General features: G+C 44.0%; 1 protein-coding gene across 5 annotated transcripts in view; it reads left to right on the forward strand.

Annotated features, from left to right (window-relative positions):
- Positions 1-9,571: 9,571 nt before the first annotated feature.
- Positions 9,572-14,047, forward strand: part of LOC147025782 (ATP-binding cassette sub-family C member 9-like) — a 175,192-nt gene continuing 170,716 nt past the window's right edge. For 3 of the 5 annotated variants that reach the window (XM_085880568.1, XM_085880569.1, XM_085880571.1), the window contains exon 1: positions 9,573-9,592. The gene's annotated coding sequence lies outside the window, so the exon portion shown is untranslated. Of the gene's footprint in view, positions 9,593-14,047 lie in introns of all 5 variants that reach the window. The other 2 variants (XM_085880567.1, XM_085880572.1) reach the window with 2 other exon arrangements.

A 14,047-nucleotide genomic window follows, 5' to 3' on the forward strand; every position in this document is an offset into this window, starting at 1 on the left:
GACCTGCGGGTTGTCGGGCCACGGACCGGGGTCCTGCGGGTTGTCGGGCCACGGACCGGGGTCCTGCGGGTTATCGGGCCACGGACCGGGGACCTGCGGGTTGTCGGGCCACGGACCGGGGACCTGCGGGTTGTCGGGCCACGGACCGGGGACCTGCGGGTTGTCGGGCCACGGACCGGGGACCTGCGGGTTGTCGGGCCACGGACCGGGGACCTGCGGGTTGTCGGGCCACGGACCGGGGTCCTGCGGGTTGTCGGGCCACGGACCGGGGTCCTGCGGTCTGTGGGGCTGGGGTCACAGTTTGTAGGGCAGTGGGCTGGGGTCCTGCAGTCTATGAAGTCGGGAATCGGGGTCCTGCGGGTTGTCGGGCCACGGACCGGAGTCCTGCGGTCTGTGGGGCTGGGGTCACAGTTTGTAGGACAGTGGGCTGGGGTCCTGCAGTCTGTGAATCCGGGAATCGGGGTCCTGCGATCTGTGGGGCCGGGGTCACAGTTTGTAGGTTCGCGGGCTGGGGTCCTGCAGTTTCCAAGGCCACGGGCTGGAGGCATACATTTTATAGAGCCTGTTGAACTCATCAGAGTTTGTCCCCTCTTGTTTTGTTGGTTAATATAATAATCCATCGGTAGCTTTATTCAGCATGTTTTTAACCTCTCTACCGACAGACAGAGTGTGATGTCATGTGTCACTGCACCATTTCTCTCTTTTGTTTCAAATCTTGAAATGGACCTTTTTGAAAGAGCCTTGAGTTTTCTCTATGAACTCTGCTTTGATTGAAAACCTTTTGTGAAAATTAAGCTTCATTCACAATTATCTTTACATTGTGCTGCAACAACAGTTGAAACTCTCGGAAAATGTTAGCTACATTTGCACACTGAGCAATCGAGCACATCAATGTTAAAACTCAATACGGTCATGTACATTACCATGCACCATCCCCTCTTCATGCAGTCACCGTTGCCGAAGCAGTCTCACAGCAAGAATTGCACTGGGCAGTTTGCCTTTGCCTTCTGAAGGGGAACTTTAGCTAAGTCGATGACGTGTCATCTCAAATCTCGACGCTTCCCACCGAAAGCAAAGTTGAAAGATTACAAATACTTCCACCAGGAATGACCCAATGTCAAATTTTGAGTTAATTTTTTTTTCTCATTTTGCCACCTGCAACCCCAAGTTTCCAACCCCTGGGACATGAACCAGGGGTCAGTTCAAAAAAAAAACTATACATATTTCATGCATCCCCCAATGTATTTTTTTTTGGGCGGGGGGGGGGTATTTGACCTTTTCACCCCACCCGAGGGGACGGGGCCAAAATTGGTGCTGCTATCACAACTTCGTGTCATTTGATAATCATAACTACGAAGTTTGGTGAATTTCTGCACAACCGTTTAGGAAGAGATAGCGTGATGGGCGGATGGACAGACGGACAGACAGACAGACGGAGCCGATTACAATATCCCCCCGTTTTTTTTTTCTAAAAGCATGAGGCTAATCAGGTTATGAATTTGTAATTTGTTCTGGTGCTGGCAATAACTTGCTAACTGTGCGTGCGTGCGTGCGTGCGTGCACGCGCAACCTTTTTTTATATTATTCTGTTTTCACATTTCAGCAATATGTGCACAAAGGTGTGCCCTTCAATTGCCTACCAGGTGTGCCTCCAGTTGCCTTCAGGTGAAACGAACCGAAGTTTTGCCCTATAGAGGGAGCACAGTTGTTTATTGGAGGTTGTCATTTGATACTGTCGCTTCATGACAAGTTACAATGTTGCTCTGACATGGTGTAAACTGCAAAGTAAACGTTATAAAGTGGTGTTATACATGTGATAAGTGAGGGTGTGTTCTCACAAAAATATTGAGCAACAGGTGTTGCGAGGCATTCTGGTTGAATCGGGGTCAACACATTGATCTGAACACTCCATCAACAAACACGATGTCAGTGAAAACCAAAGCTGATTTTCCCCACCCTTTTTGAAAAAATAATGGGGGATATTGTAATCGGCTCCTTCTGTCCGTCCGTCTGTCTGTCTGTGTGTCAGTCCGTCACACTATCTCCTCCCAAATGCTTGTGCCGAAATTCACCAACTTTTGTAGTTCTGTTCACCACATGGCAAGAAGGTACGAGTGCAGTAAAATTTTGGTCCAGTTCCATGGGGTGGGGTCAAAACGTCCATCCATCCATTGGGACCATACTCTGTGCAGAGCGTTGGTGCTGCCGAAGCAGTCTCCTTGGCTATTGGGCACAATCCTGGACGGGTCACCACTCCGACGTAGGATACCAGCAAGCTGGCACTCATTTTGCTGACCTCAGAAGGATGATAGGCAGAGTCAACCCCACCTGGTTTTAATTCAACAGCCGAGTGGGATTTGAATTCAGGATCCTAGGATCATTAGCCCACCACCTTAACTAGTAAAGGTCCCCTGACATGCAAAAGTACTGAAATTTCATTTATATATGTCCTTTTTGGAGTTTTTCATCGTGATTTCAGATCTGACAATGTTTTTTCACAATACTCATTCTGTAAAATGTAAAATTAAAAAAAACAAACCTCTTCGGGAATGCCCCTAAAAATTCTCCTGAAAGAGGCGTAACCCACATGACGTCAACTACACGATGACAAAGGCTGCACGTAAATTACTCCGGTTGGTGGTCGACGTGATTCTATTGGCTTGCTGTGTGTTTCCACATTTGATTGGTCGACTCAATCGCTTCGTTCATTTCTGCTTTAAAAAAATCGAACATTTGTTTTTGAATAATGGATGACATGGACTTTCACTTGTCTGGTAACGATAGTGAGTGTGAGAGAAATGAAGGATTTTGGTCTGAATCACATGGAGAATTGTCGGATAACGTAGTCGCGAGATTTGAAGTTCAGGCAGCTGCAAATGAAGTATGGCCTTAGCAGTTCGAGCCCGAAGCAGGACAAGCAGAGAAAAATGGCGATGAAATTCCCGGAGTTCATGATGATCGGGAGGACATCGAAGGAAGATTTGGAAATAACAACTGGTTTGACTAAATCCTATTCGTAATTCAATAATGTAAATTCGACTTGCATACTGCTCGATATCAGAAATATTTTAGTGATGTGACGTGAACAGCGCAGCGGACATGTTGCTCCGCGGCGAATTAATCACAAGCAAGGCCGGCGCATGTCATCGGCCGTATCTCTCCGCGCATAAAATGAAGCAATCTCGCTGTCCGGATACGATGAAAACTTGTGTGCAGAACACACCTTGTGACACAATTGTCTCAAGTAGTCCAACAATTCTGACGTTCTGTTGCATTTTTATTTATTTTATTCCTCCTGTCGTCATCTAGCGCCAGTAGAAAACAATGAAAAAAAGAGAATAATAAATAAAAGCTACAGCACGTCAGATTTATCGGCCTAGACGGACAGACGACGGATTTATCGGACTAGTCGGATGGACGACGGATTTATTGGACTAGTCTAGAGTCTAGACTCTAGAGATCTCGAGTCAATCCACTCTGTGCGAGTTTCTGTATGTGACGTCAACGCTGCGATTCGCGAAGTCAACTTTTTTTAGGGGCGGGGCATAGCAAGTTGTGAAAAGCACAATAAATGATCGAAATATTGCTCTAATTATCCCATTTTTGTTAAAAAAAAAAAAAACATGGGTGATTTCTTCACTAGGAAGGTCAAGTTAATATATAAATAACCAGAAAGTTTTGCATGTCAGGGGACCTTTAAGCCAACACCAGGCATTGGGTCAAAAGGTCAAACACCAAAAAAATGAAATTACAGGCATGTTTGAAAAGTATTTTAAATGAAACTTTGTATATGCAATCAACATTGGGGGGGTACATGAAATTGGTAACAACTTTTTTGATTTGATCCCCGGTTCATCCCCCGAAGGGTTGGGGGTTGGAATTATGGTCACAGAAGTCGAAACGGTAATTTTTATGAACTCAGAATTTGATATTAGGTAATTCCTGGTGGAACTTTTCCAATCTTTCAGCTTTGCTTTTAGTGGGAAGCGTTGGGATTTGCGATTGCGCATCATCATCTTTGTCAACTTTGTCAACTTTGCTCTAGTTGTTATATGAAAGAATGTGGTGGTCTGAAATGAGTGAGTAACTTGGCAATGATGCCAGTCTGCCACCAATGATCACAGACAAGTTTACATTATCTGAAATGGCCTTACTAATGCATGTGGCCACTTTGGATTTGATATATTGTACCATGCTATTTACAGAGCATTGGTGCTGCCGAAGCAGTTTCTTGGCAAGGGTTGTATGAGGTGGTTTGCCATTATCTTCTCAGCATTGTCTGTATGTACTCTGTCCTTTGAAATGCTGAATGTCAAACAAGGAAGCAGCATGTACCATTTTCATGTCTTTTGTGTGACTCAGCCGGGGTTTGAACCCCCGACCTCCCAGACTGAGCTGACGCTCTCACCATTACGCCACTGTGAATCGACCCCAACACAGGTTCTTGCTCTCGCTGTGGTGTGCTGCGCTATTCTTTGATTAGGGACTTGTCCATGTTGGTCTGGAGAGTATGGACAGACATGGTGATTACAAACACACCTGCGAATGTCCCATGCATGTGTCATTTGATTGTAGTCCAGAGGTTGTTTGGTCCAGTCCATGCAAGTAATGTGGTCATGAAGTGCAGCAGTGTCTGCTCTGTCAACTTGCTATAAGCCAGATAACTTGTGGTTTGTATTCTTTATGTGTAGTTTTCCCAGCTACCCTCAACTATTTTGTGGACCTTGGTATTTTGACATTTTATTCATTTTTGTGTTTAGACCAAAATTGCCTGGTACTGTCACCTCAATTAGCAAAGCCTTATTTTCTGTCTTGTACCTAAGTACGATATCCGGTCGCAATACTTTGTTTTCTATGTTCATGCTCGACAGGATCATTAGGTTGAACTTGAGCGATGGATGCTTCCTTGTTTTCAATGATTGCTTTTAGTTCATGTTTCCACAAGTTTTCTGGAACTGGGATATCAAGGTTTTTGCAGATGTGCCAGTGGATGTTGTTCCTTTGTGTGTACAGTTATTCTGCCATGAGTGTTTTTTACATCCCAACAGGAGGTGGTTCGTGTTTTCTGTTTCTACCTTGCAGAATCTGCACTTGTCCGATTCGCTCAGTCCTGCCATTTTCTTAAAGCTATTCATGTAATGTCCCTGGTCTTGGGCATTAATAATCATTCATTATCCATCCCAGTTGAGTTGACCTCAACTTAGCTTTTCCAATGATCCTCCTTTGTGTATGCCCAGTGTGTCCAACAATTAATTTTTTATACCTTCCTGTTCTTTTATCATTCTTCCAGTTGTCAGTGTTTATCTGTTGCTATCTCGCTTTGTATTTTTCTTTTGGTGTGTGTGTGTGTGTGTGTGTGTGTATGTGTGTGTAAGATTTAAGGTTAATGCACGTAAACGTGATTACTTTTGAAACAAGAACAATGTCAGAACCCTTGAGAAATTGTCGCCTTTGAGGCCACATTTTCACACTTTGAGGTCGACACCACTCACGGTGTGCTTTCAAAGTGAAGGCATTTGTCCACCTCCATTCTGTGTAACAAGGAGATGACAAAGGGTGTTCTCATGGTCTTCTGAGCAGTTTTATTTTAATTGGTCATTCAATCTCACTGAACAACCGGGTGTAGTGGCGTGTGCCTGTAATCCGGCTACTCGGAGGCTTGGGTTGGAGGATCGCTTGAGGACGGGAGCCCTGTACTGGGCCACGCTATGAGAGGGTGTAGGGCAGCCCGGAATCAAGGTGAAACCCAATCCTTATCCCTGTGTCGTAAGAGGCGACCAGGGTTGCGTCAGGAAGGGCATCCGGTGTAAAACCTGTGCCAAGTCAGTATGCGGATCATAACGGATGATCCGCTGTGGCGACCCCTAACGGGAGCAGCCGAAAGACGAACAACAACAACATTCAATCTCACCGAACATGGGGTCTATATTGTTCAGAAACACGTAACCCAGGAATCCTATCTTTCAGACGAGCTCTGCACAGTCTGTGCTGAGTTGAACATTCATTATCGGTGCTGGCACAGCATGCCGTGCACTTTAGGGCAAAGCAACATTTCCCATGGAGCAGTTTCTTGGATACAGATGGCTGTCCTTTGCCAAGCACATTTTTAAAGAGTCGGAATGCCACATTGAATGCGAGACGTAACAACTAATTGGACTTGCTTTCAGAGTTCGACACAAAGGTGTGACAAAATGATTTACATCCTTATTACTCACTGTATTGACCGTAATAATTTCACTCTAACTCGCACCCTCCTCTGCGATTCGTTGTGCATCTGCTTGCTTTATTCACTTTGGACATTGTAGCATCGCTGTTGAGTTTGAATCTATGTGGAATCAACTTCACCAAACACCATGTTCGTGTTGCACACAAGAGCTGGTGGTATCCAAGAGCATACTGGGCTCAGGTTAGCTATCTTACAAATTCTCTGCAAGTCGTTTTGTGTGCAGTAATGGTTATTTGGAGTGTTTGCCTTTGAGGAAGTGGGTGGGACATGAAAGGGACATGTTAGATTGTCCTTTAATCGACGGCAGACCGTGCACCTTATTACCTCTGCCACCGAAGGTGAAAGAGGTTATGTTTTCACCCCTTTCTGTCTGTTTGTCTGTCTGTTTGGCTGTGTACAAGATATCTCAAAAAGTTGTGGACGGATGCGAACGAAACTTGGTGGACAGGTTGGGTGTGTCGCATGGACGAATTTATGAGATTTTGGTGAAGATCCGAATCCGGATCTGGTTACGATAATTATTTATTTTTTTAAAAAGTGATTCTTCGCCATTGAAAGATCGGGCCAACAACGATATAGTACTTTATAGCATGATATTTCAAAAATGTATTAGGCCCGATATGTTCTCTTGGATCAAGCATTATGTGGCGGAGGTATGCGCTCTACCGAGTGCCCTTCTAGTTTTGTATTCTGTTCTTGATCGAGGCTTGTGGAAGAACCTGGTGACAGAGGGTAAACAGGCAACAAACTGACAGTGGGCCAGTAGGGCCACAGTTGGATATGACAAGCAAGGAAAATAATGAATGGAAAAGAAGAGGAGGAAGAGGAGGAGGTCGAGGAACCCACAAGTAAGAGGGTTGGGTTAAGTTGTATTAATGGGGATAGAAAAGATTGTTGGGAAGGATGGGGATAGTGTGAGATGTTGGTGCACTGCCTCATTGAAGCCCTGGAGTGAAAAATGGTATTGAACTGTTCTCAGGAGTCTCAGGAAGGCAGTTACACAAACAGGAGAAAAGTGGAACCTTGGTGTAAAGAATGTTTAAAATAGTCCCATATTTGTTCAACAAGTGATTAATGGAAAAATCGTATGTCAGCGGTTGCAACACTCACATCCGAGTTCCAAACTGACTCTGGAAGTAACATCAGTACAAGCGCTGTTTGTCGAGAGCTTCATGAAATGGGCTTCCATAGCTGAGCAGCCGTACACAAGCCGATGATCATCATGCGCAATGCCAAGCCCCGGCTGGAGTGGTGTAAAGCTCACCGCCATTGGACTATGGAGTAGTGGAAACGCGTTCTCTGGAGTGATGAATCATGGTTTGGGCTAGGCCCCTTAGTTCCAGTGAAGGGAAATCTTAACGCTACAGCCGACAATGGCATTCCAGATTATTCCGTGCTTCCAACTTAATGGCTACAGCTTGGGGAAGACCCTTTCCTGTTTCAGCATGAGAATGCCTCCCGTGCACAAAGCAAGGTCCATACAAAAATGGTTTGTCATGATTGGTGTGGAAGAACTTGACTGGCCTGCACAGAGCCCTGACCTCAACCTCATCGAACACATTTGGTATGAATTGGAACGCCAACTGCGAGCCAAACCTTATCGCCCAACATCATTGCCCGATCTCACTAATGCTCTTGTGGCTGAATGGAAGTAAATCCCCACATCAATGTTCCAGCATCAAGTAGAAAGTCTTCCCAGAAGAGTGGAGACTGTTTTTGCAGCAAAGGGGGGACCAACGTCATGTTAATGCCTATGAATTTGGAATGAGATGTTGGACGAGCAGGTGTCCTCATACTTTTGGCCATGTTGTGTATATTTTTGTGGGCCAGGGATTGGGTGAGAAGACTACCAGGGAGAGAAGCTATCTCGGGTTCCCACCAGACTCCCCAGAATTGCAGACCGTCGCACACGGATAATTCCGTGACGCGGCGGGTCGCTAACCGACAGTGAACGCCAAGAACTCAACCATGTGACCTCGGGTCCTCCGTCTATGGGTTAACCGGGTTACCTAATTAATCACGTGACATACTTACCGCGGGACACACCCTCGGTACACCTTGGCCGAACCTGATCACCTTCACAGATCAGATGCATCTGAGCGACACTGCCAAGGACGTACTGGCTAAAAGGAATGGATCGTTGGGAATAAAGTCCCGGCAAGGTTAGGATACGGACCATGCTGGATCAATGAAAGAAAAGACAAAAACGAGCTGGGAACATTTCTACAAAGGATTTATTAATAGGCAGGCGAGGAAAGATATGTGGCACAGTGAATGTTGTTTATTGTTGTCTGTAAGCAGGGATAGGAAGAAAAGTGTGGTGTGACAATAATACAAGCAACTCACTAAAACAGACACAGAGCAGAGTTATCCCGATATTATTCTTCCACACTCTTAACTTAAATGAGGACAGGCATCAACACACACTCACACACACACACACACACACACACACACACACACACACACACACACACACACACACACACACACACACACACACACACACACACCCCAATGAAGAGGAGGTAATGAGAAGAAAGAGGAGAGGAGATGAGGCTAACGGTCTCTCAATACCTTGCACGATTGACCGAGAGTGCCACCAATATGTTTTGGGGGGATGCTTCGCTGGGCGATACCTCCCTGAAAGCTGGCACGTCGTCTCCCGCTTCGTTGCACTTCGAGCAGCTAAGCATCGATCCAGAGAATGGGGTGCGACCGACAGGCGTGAAGGAAGGACTCTGGGCACAGTCGAAAGTCAGTGGGTGGAGGAAGGCGGAGTCAAAACGAGTGGGTGGAGAAAGGAGGACAGGATCACGTGGGTGGGTGGAGCTAGCGACGAGGCAGTGAAGAAGGTGGAGTCAGCAGGCAAGTTATTGATGAAGGTGGAGTTAGCAGGCGAGTTGGTGCCTCAGGCAGAATCAGCAGACGAGGAACGCTGAACAAGAAGGATGACTACGAAAGCCCCGTGACCCGTCCTTTTATAGACCTTGTGGTGCGGGCGGGGGTGACGACCCGAAGCGATGTGTCGTCACCTGAATCGGGTGCTCTGGTTGGGCCCTGGCTAGCACACGGCCCAGCCGTGATGGCCGGAGGTGGCTCCACTTTACTTCCAGCCAGATGGATCCAAGCTTGTGAATCGTCTCACTCCGATCACTGTGACACGAATCGCCCTGCACCGAACTCCTGGGCCGTCCATGGCGATCGGCGGTTGGCGCCGGTCAATGCGCTGCCTGTCTGTAAGCCATGCGGCCTGAGCCATACAGCGCGCCTCTACCTATCTGCATTTTCGCCGGGCGGAGAGGCTAGAGGAGGTTCGCCGTCCGCGGGAGACACCATGGCCGTGGTGGTCAGCGAAGACCGATGGTAAGATGCGAGGGTAACACATGTGCAGACCCAAACAAGATGTATGCCATCATTCATAACTCAATCACAAGGATTCATTCATCCATCATTCAAAACTCAATCACAAGGATTAATTCCTCTATCATTCATAACTCAATCACAAGGATTCATTCATCCATCATTCATAGCTCAATCACAAGGATTAATTCATCCATCATTCATAGCTCAATCACAAGGATTAATTCCTCCAACATTCATAACTCAATCACAAGGATTCATTCATCCATCATTCATAACTCAATCACAAGGATTAATTCATCCATCATTCATAACTCAATCACAAGGATTCAATCATCCATCATTCAAAACTCATTCACAAGGATTAATTCCTCCAACATTCATAACTCAATCACAAGGATTCATTCATCCATCATTCATAGCTCAATCACAAGGATTCATTCATCCATCATTCATTACTCAATCACAAGGATTCATTCATCCATCATTCATAGCTCAATCACAAGGATTAATTCCTCCATCATTCATTACTCAATCACAAGGATTCATTCAACCATCATTCACAACTCAATCACAAGGATTCATTCAACCATCATTCACAACTCAATCACAAGGATTCATTCAACCATCATTCACAACTCAATCACAAGGATTCATTCAACCATCATTCACAACTCAATCAAAAGGATTCATTCAACCATCATTCACAACTCAATCACAAGGATTCATTCAACCATCATTCATAACTCAATCACAAGGATTCATTCAACCATCATTCACTACTCGATCACAAGGATCCATTCAACCATCATTCACTACTCGATCACAAGGATCCATTCAACCATCATTCACAACTCGATCACAAGGATTCATTCATCCATCATTCACAACTCGATCACAAGGATTCATAAATCAATCACAAGGATTCATTCAACCATCAGTCACAACTCAATCACAAGGATTCATTCAACCATCATTCACAACTCGATCATAAGGATTCATTCAACCATCATTCACAACTCGATCACAAGGATTAATTCATCCATCATTCACAACTCAATCACAAGGATTCATTCAACCATCATTCTAAATCAATCACAAGGATTCATTCAACCATCATTCACAACTCAATCACAATGATTCATTCAACCATCATTCACAACTCGATCACAAGGATTCATTCATCCATCATTCATAACTCAATCACAAGGATTCATTCAACCATCATCACAACTTGATCACAAGGATTCATTCATCCATCATTCACAACTCGATCACAAGGATTCATTCAACCATCATTCACAACTCAATCACAAGGATTCATTCATCCATCATTCACAACTCATTCACAAGGATTAATTCATCCATCATTCACAACTCGATCACAAGGATTCATTCAACCATCATTCACAACTCAATCACAAGGATTCATTCAACCATCATTCATAACTCAATCACAAGGATTCATTCATCCATCATTCACAAGGATTAATTCATCCATCATTCACAACTCAATCACAAGGATTCATTCAACCATCATTCATAACTCAATCACAAGGATTCATTCAACCATCATTCATAACTCGATCACAAGGATTCATTCATCCATCAATCATAACTCGATCACAAGGATTCATTCATCCATCATTCACAACTCATTCACAAGGATTAATTCAACCATCATTCACAACTCGATCACAAGGATTCATTCAACCATCATTCACAACTCAATCACAAGGATTCATTCAACCATCATTCATAACTCAATCACAAGGATTCATTCAACCATCATTCACTACTCGATCACAATGATTCATTCATCCATCATTCACAACTCGATCACAAGGATTCATTCATCCATCATTCACAACTCGATCACAAGGATTCATAAATCAATCACAAGGATTCATTCAACCATCAGTCACAACTCAATCACAAGGATTCATTCAACCATCATTCACAACTCTATCATAAGGATTCATTCATCCATCATTCACAACTCAATCACAAGGATTCATTCAACCATCATTCACAACTCGATCACAAGGATTCATTCATCCATCATTCACAACTCGATCACAAGGATTCATAAATCAATCACAAGGATTCATTCAACCATCAGTCACAACTCAATCACAAGGATTCATTCATCCATCATTCATAACTCAATCACAAGGATTCATTCAACCATCATTCACAACTCATTCACAAGGATTAATTCATCCATCATTTACAACTCGATCACAGGATTCATTCAACCATCATTCACAACTCGATCACAAGGATTCATTCAACCATCATTCATAACTCAATCACAAGGATTAATTCATCCATCATTCACAAGGATTAATTCATCCATCATTCACAACTCGATCACAAGGATTCATTCAACCATCATTCACAACTCAATCACAAGGATTCATTCATCCATCATTCATAACTCAATCACAAGGATTCATTTATCCATCAATATGCCCAGTGGGATTGCTTATTTCAGTGCTTTTACCGATTCATTACTCATCAACGTGTGTGTGCTGTCCCTCGGATTGATGTTAAACTGGCAATCCCAGTATTGTTCCCAGTACACTGGTACTCATTTCACCGACCTCAGAAGAATGACAGGCTGAGTCAACCCTACGTGCTCTTAATTCAACGGCCCGACAGGGGCTTCAACTTAACACCCTAACAAATTTTAAGCCAACACCAGGCCTCACAGCTGCACCCTCAGCCAATGATGCTATTCGGAGCCCTGTGCAGCATACAAAGGAAGAAGGATTTTGCGTTTAACAAAATTATTCTTATTTACTTTATCAGAATTAGACATAATGTTCCTTAATGACACCAAAACATGGGGCATTAGCCTTCTGTTATATTGGCTCCAGTCCTGGTAATTGACTTTCACTGGGAATCTCGCCGGAGGGGCCATCAATAAAAACAAACAAAAGAGGGAAGGATCACAGGCCCGATATAAAAAACCAACCGTCCATCCATTAATTCTGCTTGTCATACCTCGCATTTTGTATTCATTGGGTAAATAACCACCAAGGCAGCACATGGTGAAAATGAAACCATTCTCCTAATTTTGTTTTTCAATGAACATGCAGATTTTAATGAACATGCTAATTTGTTTTATAATTGCGATTGCTTTTCCTTTTCATCAATGGTGTGAAAATAATTTATGGTACATTATTACTTGATGTTTGGATGAACGGAACGACGATGTGATATCCTCGTGAACGCATGCCAGGGGTGTTGCATCTCAGAGCACTGTCCTTTGGACATGGACGTGAACATTAAAGGTCTTACTTTTCAGATATTGGATATCTCAAGGTATCTTAAGTTAAAGAGTAGGCCATTGTGTGCAGGTACGTTGTCGATATTTCCATGCCTAACGGTTAATGGGATGTGCAACTTGATTATAAAGAGGATGTGGATGAAAAGCTACGTGAAGTTAATTATATAAGCCCAGGACTCGGATATAGAAGTTTAGTAAATTTAAAGACGAGCTCATGACTTGTGGATTCGACACATACACGATGCACCAAATTGTTCCCTCTGTAAAGTTTCTATGTTTATCCTTGAAACACAATGCTCATCCTTCTAGAGTGTAGATATTGTACGTGGCCTTGCCAAAATACATTGAACACTCCTGATTGGTAAGCATGACTTTTGGCCTCATTCGGTGCTTGAAAACCCATGAAGGCATCAAATCAATGATATTCTTTTATGACATCTTGATTCAGATTTTGTCAAAGGTGGATTGCATATGAAGCAGGCTTTTCCGCAGCTCCCCGTCCATGTTCCCGGATGTGCTCGACGGTGTCTATGTCAGGACTCTGTGGTGCCCAGGGAAGAATCTGCAGCTCACTACGAGTTTTCAAAGCAGAGGTGGTTCTGGACGTATGGCATGCGGCACCATATTCCTGCTGGGCATGTGTTACATCATGCAAAATACCTGTGGTGATATAGTGGTAAGAGGGTTCGTTGTACAATCGGCAAGTCATTTGGCAGAATGAATCACATTTACTGCAAGAATATTGTTCCACATGCTGTACGTCCAGAACCACCTCCTCTTCTTGGAAGGGATGGAATGGGCTGCATCTTCTTCCCTCGGCATCACAGAGGCCTGACATGAACGCCATCGAACAAGTCTTGGAACATCTATGGGAAGCTGTGGAAAAGCCAACCTCTGTGAAGTAAAACTATGCGAGAGCTGCAATAAAATCGACCACACATTTGGCAAAATCTCCATCAGGATGTCATACAGAATATCATTAATTTGATGCCTTCATGTGTTCAACTACCATATTGCTACCAGATACCAATACACGTAGTCCATTTGATTGTGTTCACATCACAAATTGTCAAAATTAAGATTGTTTACAATCAGGGTTGTTTATTTTATTCTGGAAGGGCAGTGTTTATAATTAATCAAGAAAAACAATTGGAGTGTGAATT

This window comes from Eptatretus burgeri, chromosome 5 (assembly GCF_056783735.1).
Source record: "Eptatretus burgeri isolate ZD-2024b chromosome 5, Ebu_testis_v1, whole genome shotgun sequence".
NCBI classification, from domain to species: Eukaryota; Metazoa; Chordata; class Myxini; order Myxiniformes; family Myxinidae; genus Eptatretus; species Eptatretus burgeri.